General features: G+C 43.6%; 1 non-coding gene across 1 annotated transcript; it reads left to right on the top strand.

Annotated features, from left to right (window-relative positions):
- Positions 1-822: 822 nt before the first annotated feature.
- On the top strand, positions 823-1,072 carry LOC144690228 (small nucleolar RNA SNORA53). The gene has a single exon (XR_013578823.1). It is a non-coding gene; the product is annotated as a small nucleolar RNA SNORA53 (small nucleolar RNA).
- The last annotated feature ends 10,273 nt before the right edge of the window (positions 1,073-11,345 follow it).

The raw sequence follows: 11,345 nt of genomic DNA, 5'->3' as shown, positions 1-11,345 counted from the left end.
GAAGGAGGCATATGCAAGAACTTTAGTTTGGGTATTAATTTATGAACTGAATTTGTCAAATGGAATAGAAGCAGTTTTGAATCTCAAGGATTGCCTTAAGCAATGAATTGTCCCATTTGTAGGTCTTTGTGGAAGGATTTATGGTCGCTATAAACTTTACCCTTAATTGATGAAAAGATTTGAGAGTGTCTTTTTCAAGGAAGTCAATGAGCCTCCAAGCCTTAAGCCATACCAGACACAAACCCAGATTCCACAAAGGAGCTGACCGAATCAGAATTATCCCATAGAGGGGATATACGTGATATTGGCTCAAGGAGGCTAAAATATGTTTGGACGTCTTGTCATTTTGATAAAGTATTGGAGGCTGTTGGTGAAAAGTATAGGAAAGCACTCTGTTATGAATACACATTCAGTAAATCAACATATAAAGCAAATGTATCAGGAGTATAAAGTAACAGATGAGGGACTCAAATTCAATCCAGACCTTAGTCTTTTTCTTGCTGAGTATTCAAAGGACATACCATATGTACTCGTGCAACTGTTGAGTTTTTGGGACGAAATTTTTAGCCAAAAAGTAGGGTATCGACGGGTAATAGTCTTGAGGGGTTGGAATCCACCCTCTACCATCGTCTCGCTATCTAACTATTTACGGCGTTGCATCAGCTGATCACAGAGTTGCCAGGTCGGAGACTGTTCCTGCCAACCCCACCCCCAAAAGTAGCTCAAAGGGAGCCAGAAAGCATTTTTATTATTCTGCACAGACACGAGGAGCGGATTGCTAGTAGTTGGGGATTTGATAGGGACAGCTATTTAAAAAACACACAGACACTCCTTAGATCCGTCTTTGGGATATATCTGCTCTGTCTTGCTGGTAGATCTCTTTGCACCCTGGTGTTGGGTTCTGCAGTGTGCTGGCAGGTGACATTCATCAACTTTAGTGGTTAGTCAAAGGTGCTTGAGTTATTGGCGTGTTAAAGTGATATACCTGCACAGTTGCCCCTCTGTTCTGATGTGAATAACCTGTTCCACCAGGCTGTTTCTGCCATCAGGACTTAGCCGCTGTGCGGACACATTTATAAAAATCCATCTGGTTTAAATGTTGCAATGAAATGTGAGATGTCTGCAAGCTTGCAAATAAGTAGGCTTGCAACAGGGCAAGTTTGACTTCAGTGGTGAGTGGGTAGAAGGAGTTTGGATTTTCTTGGCCAAAAGTCAGGGGTCAACTTATACACGAGGTCGAATATGACTCAAGTACATATGGTAAGTCTCCTCCGTGAAGCACAGAAAAGATATCTACAAAGTAGATCCTGGTCTCCATCACTCCCTAGAAAGAGTCAGTCTGGCTTTCGGATACTGGGGTTTTAATTATAGCCAATGAACTGGAGCATCTGTCCGTTTGGTGCACAGACATTTTTTACTTAAATGCAAGAGATTGAAAACAGAGCAGCAGGTGAGCAGCCATTTTGTCTGTGTTGATTCACTCTGAGACATTCATGGTGGTATATCTATAACCTGGGAGGACAACTGTGATATGAAGATCAAATAAGAAGATCAATTCAAGTAGCACAATATTTGTCCATCAAATGCCCACATGAGGGGACAGAGATAACCAACTAATTTTTTTTACAAATTTTGGTGCCTGCCCCTCGATTGAGGACATTATTCTCTGTCTGGCTGCAACTTCATCTGATAGCCCATCTCCAGTGCATCCCTCAAATGGTTATTATTCATGTGTGAGTGAAGAAGAGTCATATGGAGTCAAAACGTTAACTCTGTCTTTCTCTCCACAGATGTTGTCAGACCTGTTGAGTTTTTCCAGAATTTTTTTGTTTTTATTTCAGATTTCCAGCATCCGCAGTATTTATATAAGATTGTTTTGATGATTGACTACACTTTTTAACATCCTACTTCCTATTAGGACTCTTCCATTTTTCCAGTTTCTCTGTGTGGGTGATGCAACCAAATACTTCTAATATGTCTTTTTTGTCTCTTAACCGAGGATTCCCCCCACCCCCTCACCGTGGTTGACAGGGCCCTCGACAGTGTTTGTCCCATTTCATGTACTCCTGTTCTCTCCCGTTCCCCTCCCTCCCAGAACCACGATAGGGTTGCTCTTGTCCCCACCTTCTACAGCATCTGCCTCAGTATTCAATGGATCATTCTCTGCCATTTTCGCCACACCCAGCATGATGCCACCACCAAACACCTTTCTCTTCTGAAGGGACTGTTCCCTCTGCAAAACCGTGGTCCATTCGTCAGTCACCGTCAACACCCCCCTTCCGCTGCAGGTGGCCATATTGTGGAACATCTCCATTCAGTCTGCAAGCATGACCCTGAGTTTCCTGCCGCATGTCATTTTAATTCTTCCCCTTGCTCCCACTCCGACCTCTCTGTCCTCAACTTCCTGCAGTGTTCCAGTGAAGCTCAATGCAAGTTTGAGGAATAGTACCACATCTTTTGACTTAGCATTTTACAGTTCCAGAGGAGATGGTGGTGTCGTGGTAATATCATTAGACTACTAATTTAGAGACCTAGGCTAATGCTCTGGGGCCTCAAACTCCACCATGGCAGCTAGTGGAATTTAAATTCAATTAATAAAATCTGGAATGGAAAGCTAGTCTCAGTAATGATGACTATGCCAACTATCATCGATTGTCATAAAAAGCCCCATCTGATTCACTAATGCCTTTGAGGGAAGGAAATCTGCCACCCTTACCCGGCCTGGCCTACGTGTGACTCCAGACCCGCAGCAATGTGGTTGACTCTTAACTGCCCTCTGAAATGGCCCAGCAAGCCACCCAGTTCAGGGGCAATTAGGGATGGTCAACAAATGCTGGCCTTGCCAGCAATGCCTACATCCCATGAAAGAATAAAGGCAAAAAAGCCTTCTGGACTTAACATTGAGTTCAACAATTTTAGATCATAGTCTCTGCCTCATTTTGTTTTGTTTCTCTTAGTTGATTTTTTATCTCCCTTGTTTCTCTCTTATTCTCCCTTTCTCTTTGATTTCAGACGGCAGCTGTTCAGGATTCTCCCATTTACAGCTCAACTAGACACATCTTTTGTTTCTTTACTTGTCTCAATGGCTTGGCACCATGAAATCTGTCATTTAATTTCTCCAGTCTTCCACCCTATCACAGACTTTCCCTTTTGTTCTCCTTCCCGCCCTCCCCCCTTTCAGTTGCTTGAAACTTATTACATCTCTAACTTTTCCCAGTTCTGATGTAGGGTCAAGGACCTGAAACATTGGACGGGATTTTCCGGCCCCGACACTGACGGGCATCATCGCGACAGGACAGGAAAATTTGGAGAGCCGTTAAAAAGTCAGTGGCTCTCCACATTTTCCTGCCACACCTGCGACGATGCCCACCGGTGACGGGGCCGGAAAATCCCGCCCAGTAATCCTGTTTCTCTCTCCACAGTTGCAGCCAGACTTGCTGAGGATGCCCAGCCTTCCCAGTTTTTATTTCAGGTTTCCTGCATCCGCAGTATTTTGTTTTTTGTCTGATTTATAGGCATTGGTTTAATCATGCCTGGTCGTTCCAGTATTAGGTTAGACCTGGGATATTTTCAAGTCCACATTTTTGAGATGCAATAAAATATCATCAGGATTCAATAAAATTCTCGGAACGTTAGGTGATGATTCTGTAAATACCGTTTCTCCGAAGAACTTGATGGTCTTCACAGCCTTACTTGATTTGACGATGTTCATTGGAAGGACTTCCAGGCTCCTTGCCAGGAGCTTTGCAAAGATTTTAAGGCTGACACAGCATTGAAGTTGCATGGTAACTGGCCAAGTCTAGGAGTTGGTTCCAGCAGATCTGTCACAGTGTTGGGAGAGGAAACTATCAGATGTTTTCAAATCCAAGTCAATAGAGTGTCTGAGTTTGTGCATTGCTTTCACCGTCTTCCTCAGTTGTCACAGCACATTCGGCATCAGCAATCTCACCTAGGTATAGGCTTAGAAAATTTGACTGAGTTCATGAAAGCTTCTGTTTCTGTTTCGGTGAACCACGGTCCAGGTACGTTCTGATCAAAATCAATGAATGGTTGCAGAAATGACCCACTAGGGCGGTGGAAGCAGATTCAACAGTAACTTTCAAAAGGGACTTGGATATAGGCTTGAAAAGGAAACATTTAGGAAAAGAAAACAACTAGCAATCCAGAGGAAGGTCTTGTGGCGCAGTGAGTAGTGTCCCTACCTCTGGGCCAGAAGCTCTGGGTTCAAGTCCCAATTCAGAACTTGATGGAAACTCTTTCGAGTTATCAACAGTCACAGATTGCAACTCTTTCGAGTACATTCACAGTTCTTGGTTTTCCGGGAGTGGGACATGAACCCACAACCTTCTGATTCAAAGGCGAGGGTGCTATGAACTGAGCCACAGCTGACACCTCAGAACTTGATGGAAACTCTTTCAAGTTACCAACAGTCACAGATTGCAACTTCTTTCGAGTACAATCACAGTTCTTGGATTTCCAGGAGTGGGACATGAACCCACAACCCTCTGATTCAAAGGCGAGGGTGCTATGAACTGAGCCAGGTGTACTTGTAAGATGGCCAAACTGATTGGCTATTAACCTGTAAGCACTTCTAATATGCCAGGTGGCAAAAACAGGAGAGTTTCCTGGTCAGCCATACTGCAGAAGGCAATGGCAAACACTGCAATACTTTGTCAAGCATAATCATGGACCAGTCCATGGTTGCCAATGCCCTCTTAGGGTATGGTATCTGAAGGAGGAGGTGGCGTAATACAAAGGCCCAGGCTAATGCTCTGGGGACATGTGTTCAAATCCCACCATGGCACTGGGAATATAAAGCTAGTCTCAGTAATGGTGACCATGACAGCTATCATTGATTGTCAAAATCACTCATCTGGTTCACTAATGGCCCTTTAGGGAAGGAATTCTGTCATCCTTGCCTGGTCTAGCTTACATGTGAATGTGTTTGACTCCTCACTGCCTCTGAAATGGCCTATCAAGTCACTCAGTTCAGGGGCAATTAGGGATGAACTTGGTAGTGACAGTCACATCCCATGAAAGAATAAAGAAAAAAAATTGCAGGACAAGGCTGGGAGGAGCAGAGTGGGATTAGCTGGATAGTTCCTTCACAGAGCTGGCACAAGCACAATGGGCTGAATGGCTTATTTCTGTGCTCTGAGATTCCCTGAAGATTTATGAGTGGTGCATGGGGTTTTAGGTAGAACTGAGTTAGACAAGGGATTTAAAGATGTGGGAGAAGGCAGGAACGTGGAGTTAAGGCCACAATCAGATCAGCCATGACCTTATTGAATGGTTGAGCAGGCTCAGTGGGCAGAATGGCCTACGCCTGCTCCTATTGGTTATGATCTTATAAGTGGGCACTTAATTACAGTAATGGTGGACAACCTAAGGCAAAAATGTAAAAAATTCCCCGCCCTCCCTGCTCCAGAGCCACCTCTGTCCACTTGATAAGGCTGCGCCCACTGAAGGCACAACTTTATATTTTCAGGGAAAGAAATTGGTGCACTTTCAGGTCAGGGGTCAGCGGATGTGGGTGTGGTGGGGGGGTGGTGGAATGGTAAAAAATAACCAGAGTTAGATTCAGGGCAGAACAGGTCGAGCTTTCCCATGTTTTGATGTTCTCCAGTTTTAGTTTAATCTGAGAGTTTGTTATTTTTTTCTGGGTTTTAGTTTGTAAACCACTTCTGAAACAGTTTAGTACTAACTCCTTCACAGGACGCTGATCTTGATATGCATTACAGCCACAACAACTCATGGCTGCCTTTCGAAGGTCAGGGTGGCTTCAGTGCAAAATGATTTATTGCAGTTTGTCAACAAATAAAACCACACAGTTGACTGTGCTCTCAAACCAAAGAACCCTGTGGTTTCCGTGCATTTGTCAGCCGTCACACTTCAAACACCCTGCTGCAAGGACAGTTAGTTGTTGCTTTATTTGACTGTATTGCGATGCAGTAGGTCAGCAGCTTCCCTGGATAATCACAGCGATTCTGTAGCTCCATCCACTGACCATGATTTTCAATCGCTAAGTCAGATGGGCCATGTCATTGTTTTCTCTCTGTCAGCCATCCGTCTAGTGAGAAGGTGGTTTGCTCTTTGGTGGTCGGTCTGCGAAACTGGAGTGTTCTCCCCAGGGTGCAGGCAGGTCTGGGCAAATTTTATCAAGACCCTGGGCTGCCCAATCGTTGGGTTCAATGGAATGCAAAGCACCACGTTTGGCACCGGCTTGGCTGCAGGAGTTTCCAGAAAGATTACATATTTAGACATCGGTCCACCTTTGGGCTCCACTCCCAGTTTTTTGTCAGGGTTTACTCCCTTAGCCTTCAACTCTCCCGAACTATCCACAAGGCAGTGGAGCTATTCGGCCATAGCCGGGAGTTTAGTTCTTGAGTGCCAGGGCATATCCACATGCCAGTGGGCCTGCACACTGCACATCATTGGGGGCCAAACTTCCTCCGAGTTCCTCCGAAGGTTTAGCCTAGAGCTGCGAGGGACCCAGTTTCTGTGTGTAGCCATGAGGAGGCACAGCTGCGGACTTGCCGATGGAAAGGCTGTGTACTGACAGGGAGAGACTTACATCTCCTTTTCACATTGTGCTAAGCCGTTGCGCCCTGATTATTTAACTTGGAGTCCATCACCGTCAAAATACACATTTCCGCCTGACCTATATGTGGTACCAACAAGCAGTTATGGATCATTCCAGTGCTCATCGCCATGAGTGCCTTGTACCCTGACAGGTTGAGCCTTATTTATCTAATTGTTTTCTTTCATTCACAAGTACAGCGATGGACGAAGCTAGAACCCACAGAGGCCATTCTCCATTTTTTCATGAAGTGGCCATTGGATGCAATGCTGATCATCGAATCATAGAATGACCCAGTGCAGAAGGCAAGTTAGCCCACCATGTCTGTGCTGGACCTTTGAAAGAGCTATTCAATTATTCTCACTATCTTGCTACATCGGATTGTATTGCTTAGGGCAATCAGCATAGAAACAGGCCATCGGGTCCAACCAGCCCATGGCTGTTTTGTGCTCCACTCAAGTCTTCTCCTGTCTTTCCTCATCTAACTCTATCAGCATAGCCCTCTATTTTTCCCCCTCATACACTTATCTAACTTTCCCTTAAATGCACCTATACTATATGTTAGTTTTAACCACTCCCTGTGATGGCGAGTTCCACATTCTCACCATTATCGGGGTAAAAAAGTTTCTTCTGAATTCCTTATTTGATTTCCTGGTGACTATCTTATATCAATGACATTTAGTTTTGCTCTTCCCCACAACATTCTATCTGTATCCACTGTCATATCCCAGTATATTTTGAACTTCAGGCTAATTTTTATATTTTAAGACTGACCACAAAAGGCTCCAAAAATATGGCTGCCCGAGGATCACATGACTTCTCTTGTGGATTGAAACCAGTCCCCTGTCTCAAGAGGGAACAAAAGGAACCTTCCAGACCAATGCTGTAACAGTGCCTTCCCTGAAACTAATTCAAAAGGATATTTTCAAATTGAATGGGTCTTTCAAATACAAAGACACTGGCTATCTCAAAATTCTCAAAATATGAAATTCACAACACAGGATGTATAATTGACCTAATCACTCACCTTATTTGGAAAAGGGCTTTGGACTTGTAAAAGGTCATGTGGTGAGACAGCCATGCTTTCTGTTTACTTAAAAAATTCAGCAAGAAGCTGCTTGTAGACAGAGTTCCATTAGAAAACCAACAAACTATCTGCAAGCCATCTAAGCAACCAAAGTAATAAACAGCAATACCTTGAAAGTGGGAGAAGGACACCCCACATCCCCTGCAACCTATTCCAACTTTGAGTTCACTTGGGAACCAACCTCCTGGAAATTTGGCTACAAGAAGCCTCACGGTTACTGAGATTCCTCTACTTTACAAGACTGAACTTCAACTAAAGCATCAACTCATCTAAGAAACTACAGGCCTACCACAAAAGAGATTGAAATAATCATAAGTTGCCACTCTATTGTTGTATCTTCATCTGTATCTAATCTTTGCGTGTGTGATAGTGTGGGTTAGACAAATGAGTGAGACCTCGTGTTTTAAACATCCGGGTAACTATGTGATAATAAATAACATTCCTTATTTTAAAATTCACAAAAAACGTGCTGCTGGAATTATTTAATTGGGACAAAAAGCTCTGTGGATAAGAAAACACACACTCCTTACATACAAAAATACTGATCACGGGCAGAAAAAAAGAAACACAGAACTTCTGTCCATGGCATCACACTGTCAGAAACTTTCATAAGTTTAAAGACCTCTTTCAGCTTACCCCAAAGCCTTTTTATTTCAACAGAAAAGAGACTGTTCATCCTTTCCTGATATGTATATCCATGCATTTCTAGTATCACCCTTGTAAATCTTTTTTGCAACCTCTTCAGTGCCTCTAGCTTTTTTTGTAAATGGCACATAGAATTATAAGCAGTACCTCAGATATGGGCTCACCAGGGTTCGACACAAGCTTAGCATAACTTCTTTACTTTTCAATTCTATCCCTCTAGAAAAAAACTCTAGCGCTCTTTACTCATAGCCTGGCAAATATTTCCCTTTTGAAATATCCAAATCCTTTTTGAAAATTACAGCTAAATAACTAAATGTGCTTCCACCACAGTTTCAGACAACGCATTCCGGATGATAACAGCTGGTTGTGTAAAAAGAAATTCTCCTCATTTTCCTTCTGGTTCCTTTGCCCTATGATTACTGCTTGTCATTCAATGGAAACAGTTTCTTGCTCTTTACTCCGTGAAAACCCCTCATAATTTTGAATGCCTTCATTAAATGTCCCTTTAACCGTCTCTTTTGATTCCTTTTCCCATTGTCGAAGAGCCAGAAGATGCTATAACAGTTCCTATGGCATCATCTGCTTTATTGTTGGTCAGAGGCAGCTTGGTTGGTAGCACTGTTACCTTTGACTCACAAGGTTGTGGGTCCAAGTCTCACTCCAGGGCTTTAAGCGCATTAATTAAGGCTGACACTACAGTACTGAGGGTGTACTACACTGTTCGAGGTGCTGTCTTTCAGAGAGGACATTAAACTAAGGCCCCTGTCTCCTCCCAGGTAGATGTAAAAGATTCCATGGAATTACTTTGAAGAAGAGCATGGCAGTTATGTCCAGTGTCCTGCCTTCAGTTAGCTAACAAGAAACAGGTTATCTGGGTCATTATCACATTGCTGTTTGTGGGAGCTTGCTGTGTGCAAATTGGCTGCTGCATTTCCTACATTACAACAGTGACTACACTTCAAAAGTGCTTCATTTTTTGTAAAGTGCTTTGAGATTTCTGGTGGTTGTGAAAACTGCTATATAAATGCAAGTCTTTTTTTTGTTGCCGCAGCTCACAACATATCATTCATATTATTCATCTCAAAAGAATGAAAAGCTGAGTGAACACCACCCAGATTTAACTTAAGTCCCGGTCTTGAATCCAGCATTTGAGTGACTGAGATATCTGATCTTTTCATAGTGGGAGGCAAAACCCAACGAAAACAACCTGAGAAAGAATTACTCTGACGATATTAACTTACAGATATATGCCCTGAAGTTTAATGCCCAAGAGAGAAAAGCGTTTTGTTAAGATGACGTGTTCATAGCAGTATGTGGAAGTAGCTCTAATTGTATCTGGAGGACACAGAAGCCTCAGAGTGTGCATTTATGTGTTCAGAATAGTTGATGTAAAGGAGTGATTGAGGGTTTGTGTAGTGCAAATCTCTCCTTAGAAAGTAAATGTGTTACAAGGAGAAGCTTTACGGTGCTGCAGTCTGCAGTCTGAAATGTTAGAACATAAGAAATAGGAGTAAACCATTCGACCCCTCGAGCCAGCTCCACCACTTGTTAAGGTTATGGCTAATCTGATCTTGGCTGCAACTCCCCTGCCTAACCCCCCTGACATAACCGTTGACTCCGTTGTAGAACAAAAATCTGTCTAACTCAGCCTTAAATATTCAATTACCCAACCTCCACTGCTTTCTGGGGGAGAGAATTGCAAAGATTAGCAATAACCCTCTCAAGAGAAGAAATTCCTCTTCATCTCCATCTTAAAATGATTGACACCTTATTCTAAAACTCTGCAACTTGGTTCTTGATTCCCCCATGAGGGGAAACATCCACTCAGCATTGACCCCCTCAAACCCGCTCAGAATCGTCTATGTTTCAATAAGACACCTAATGGGCCAGGCTGTCTATCTGGGAAACTGAATAGGCCCTAATTTTCCATCCATTAAATTAATACTGAAAATCCAGGGCTGTGAAGTTTAATTTACCAGTATGTGCTCCAACAATGTAAAGCATCGTGACGGGAGTTAGAAATCTACCCTATTGTTCCTATTGTGTGTTGTGTGTCAGAGATATGCAGAGATGATGCACTGGGTTCTATAGTGTGAACAGGAGCTCTATTTCAATGCTTTCAAAATGTCTGCTTTCTCCTACTTGCTGTTTGCTTTCGGTTTCTCTGTAACCATACCCACAGGCTTGACAACCAGCACACAGTGAGCAGTCAACAGGCACACACTTCAACACAACAGTTCCCACTGGGGACTTCTAATTTCTATCACATTTCCTTAGTTAGTTTGGTTGGTTACTATAGTTGACCTCCAAAACATAGTGCAGCTGTGTGGCAGCCTGTTTGGAGAGTGGAGAAAGAGTTATCTGGGTCAGTATATCTAAATCCTGGGCTAAGGACAGGCCATCCAGATTTCTGAGGTATGATTACACCTGGCCTTTTTGTCCAGCTCCAGGACCTGCTCTCCCTGCTCCAAATGTCACAGCATTATTGGGAACCCTTGAAGAAATCCCACCCTGCTTCACTTCTGTTGGTGCAAGATCACTGTGAGAAATGGAACGGCCAATAAAATAAATGGGGTCGTTCTCCTTGGAGTGAAGGAGATTGAGGCGAGATCTGATAGAGGTGTACGAGGTTATGACAGATTTATGCAAGGCGCTATTCACTGGTACAAAGACTAGGGGCTACAGATTTAAGCTTTTGGGCAGAATATGAAGGGGGAATGTGAGGAAGAACTTCTTTTCATGTGGCATGTGGTAATGACCTGGAACCTGCTGACCACGAGGGTGGTGGAAGGGGAAGCAATGAATAATTTCAATAAGACAATGGATGGGCACTTGAGGGCTACGGGGACAGAGTGGGGGAAAGGGACAGACTGGGCTGCTCCACAGAGGGCCAGCATGGACTGGATGGGCCGAAAGGCCTCCTGTGTTATAATGATTCCATGACTTTATGACGGGGTTTTTCCCGTCTCGCCACCGGCAGGCATCACTGTGGGCTGGACGGGAAAATTTGGAGAGCCGTTGACTTTAGCGGTT

This window comes from Cetorhinus maximus, chromosome 14, assembly GCF_964194155.1.
Source record: "Cetorhinus maximus chromosome 14, sCetMax3.hap1.1, whole genome shotgun sequence".
Lineage (NCBI taxonomy): Eukaryota > Metazoa > Chordata > Chondrichthyes > Lamniformes > Cetorhinidae > Cetorhinus > Cetorhinus maximus.
The sequence above is the reverse complement of the archived record's forward strand: the minus strand, read 5'-3'. Positions and strand labels throughout refer to the sequence as shown.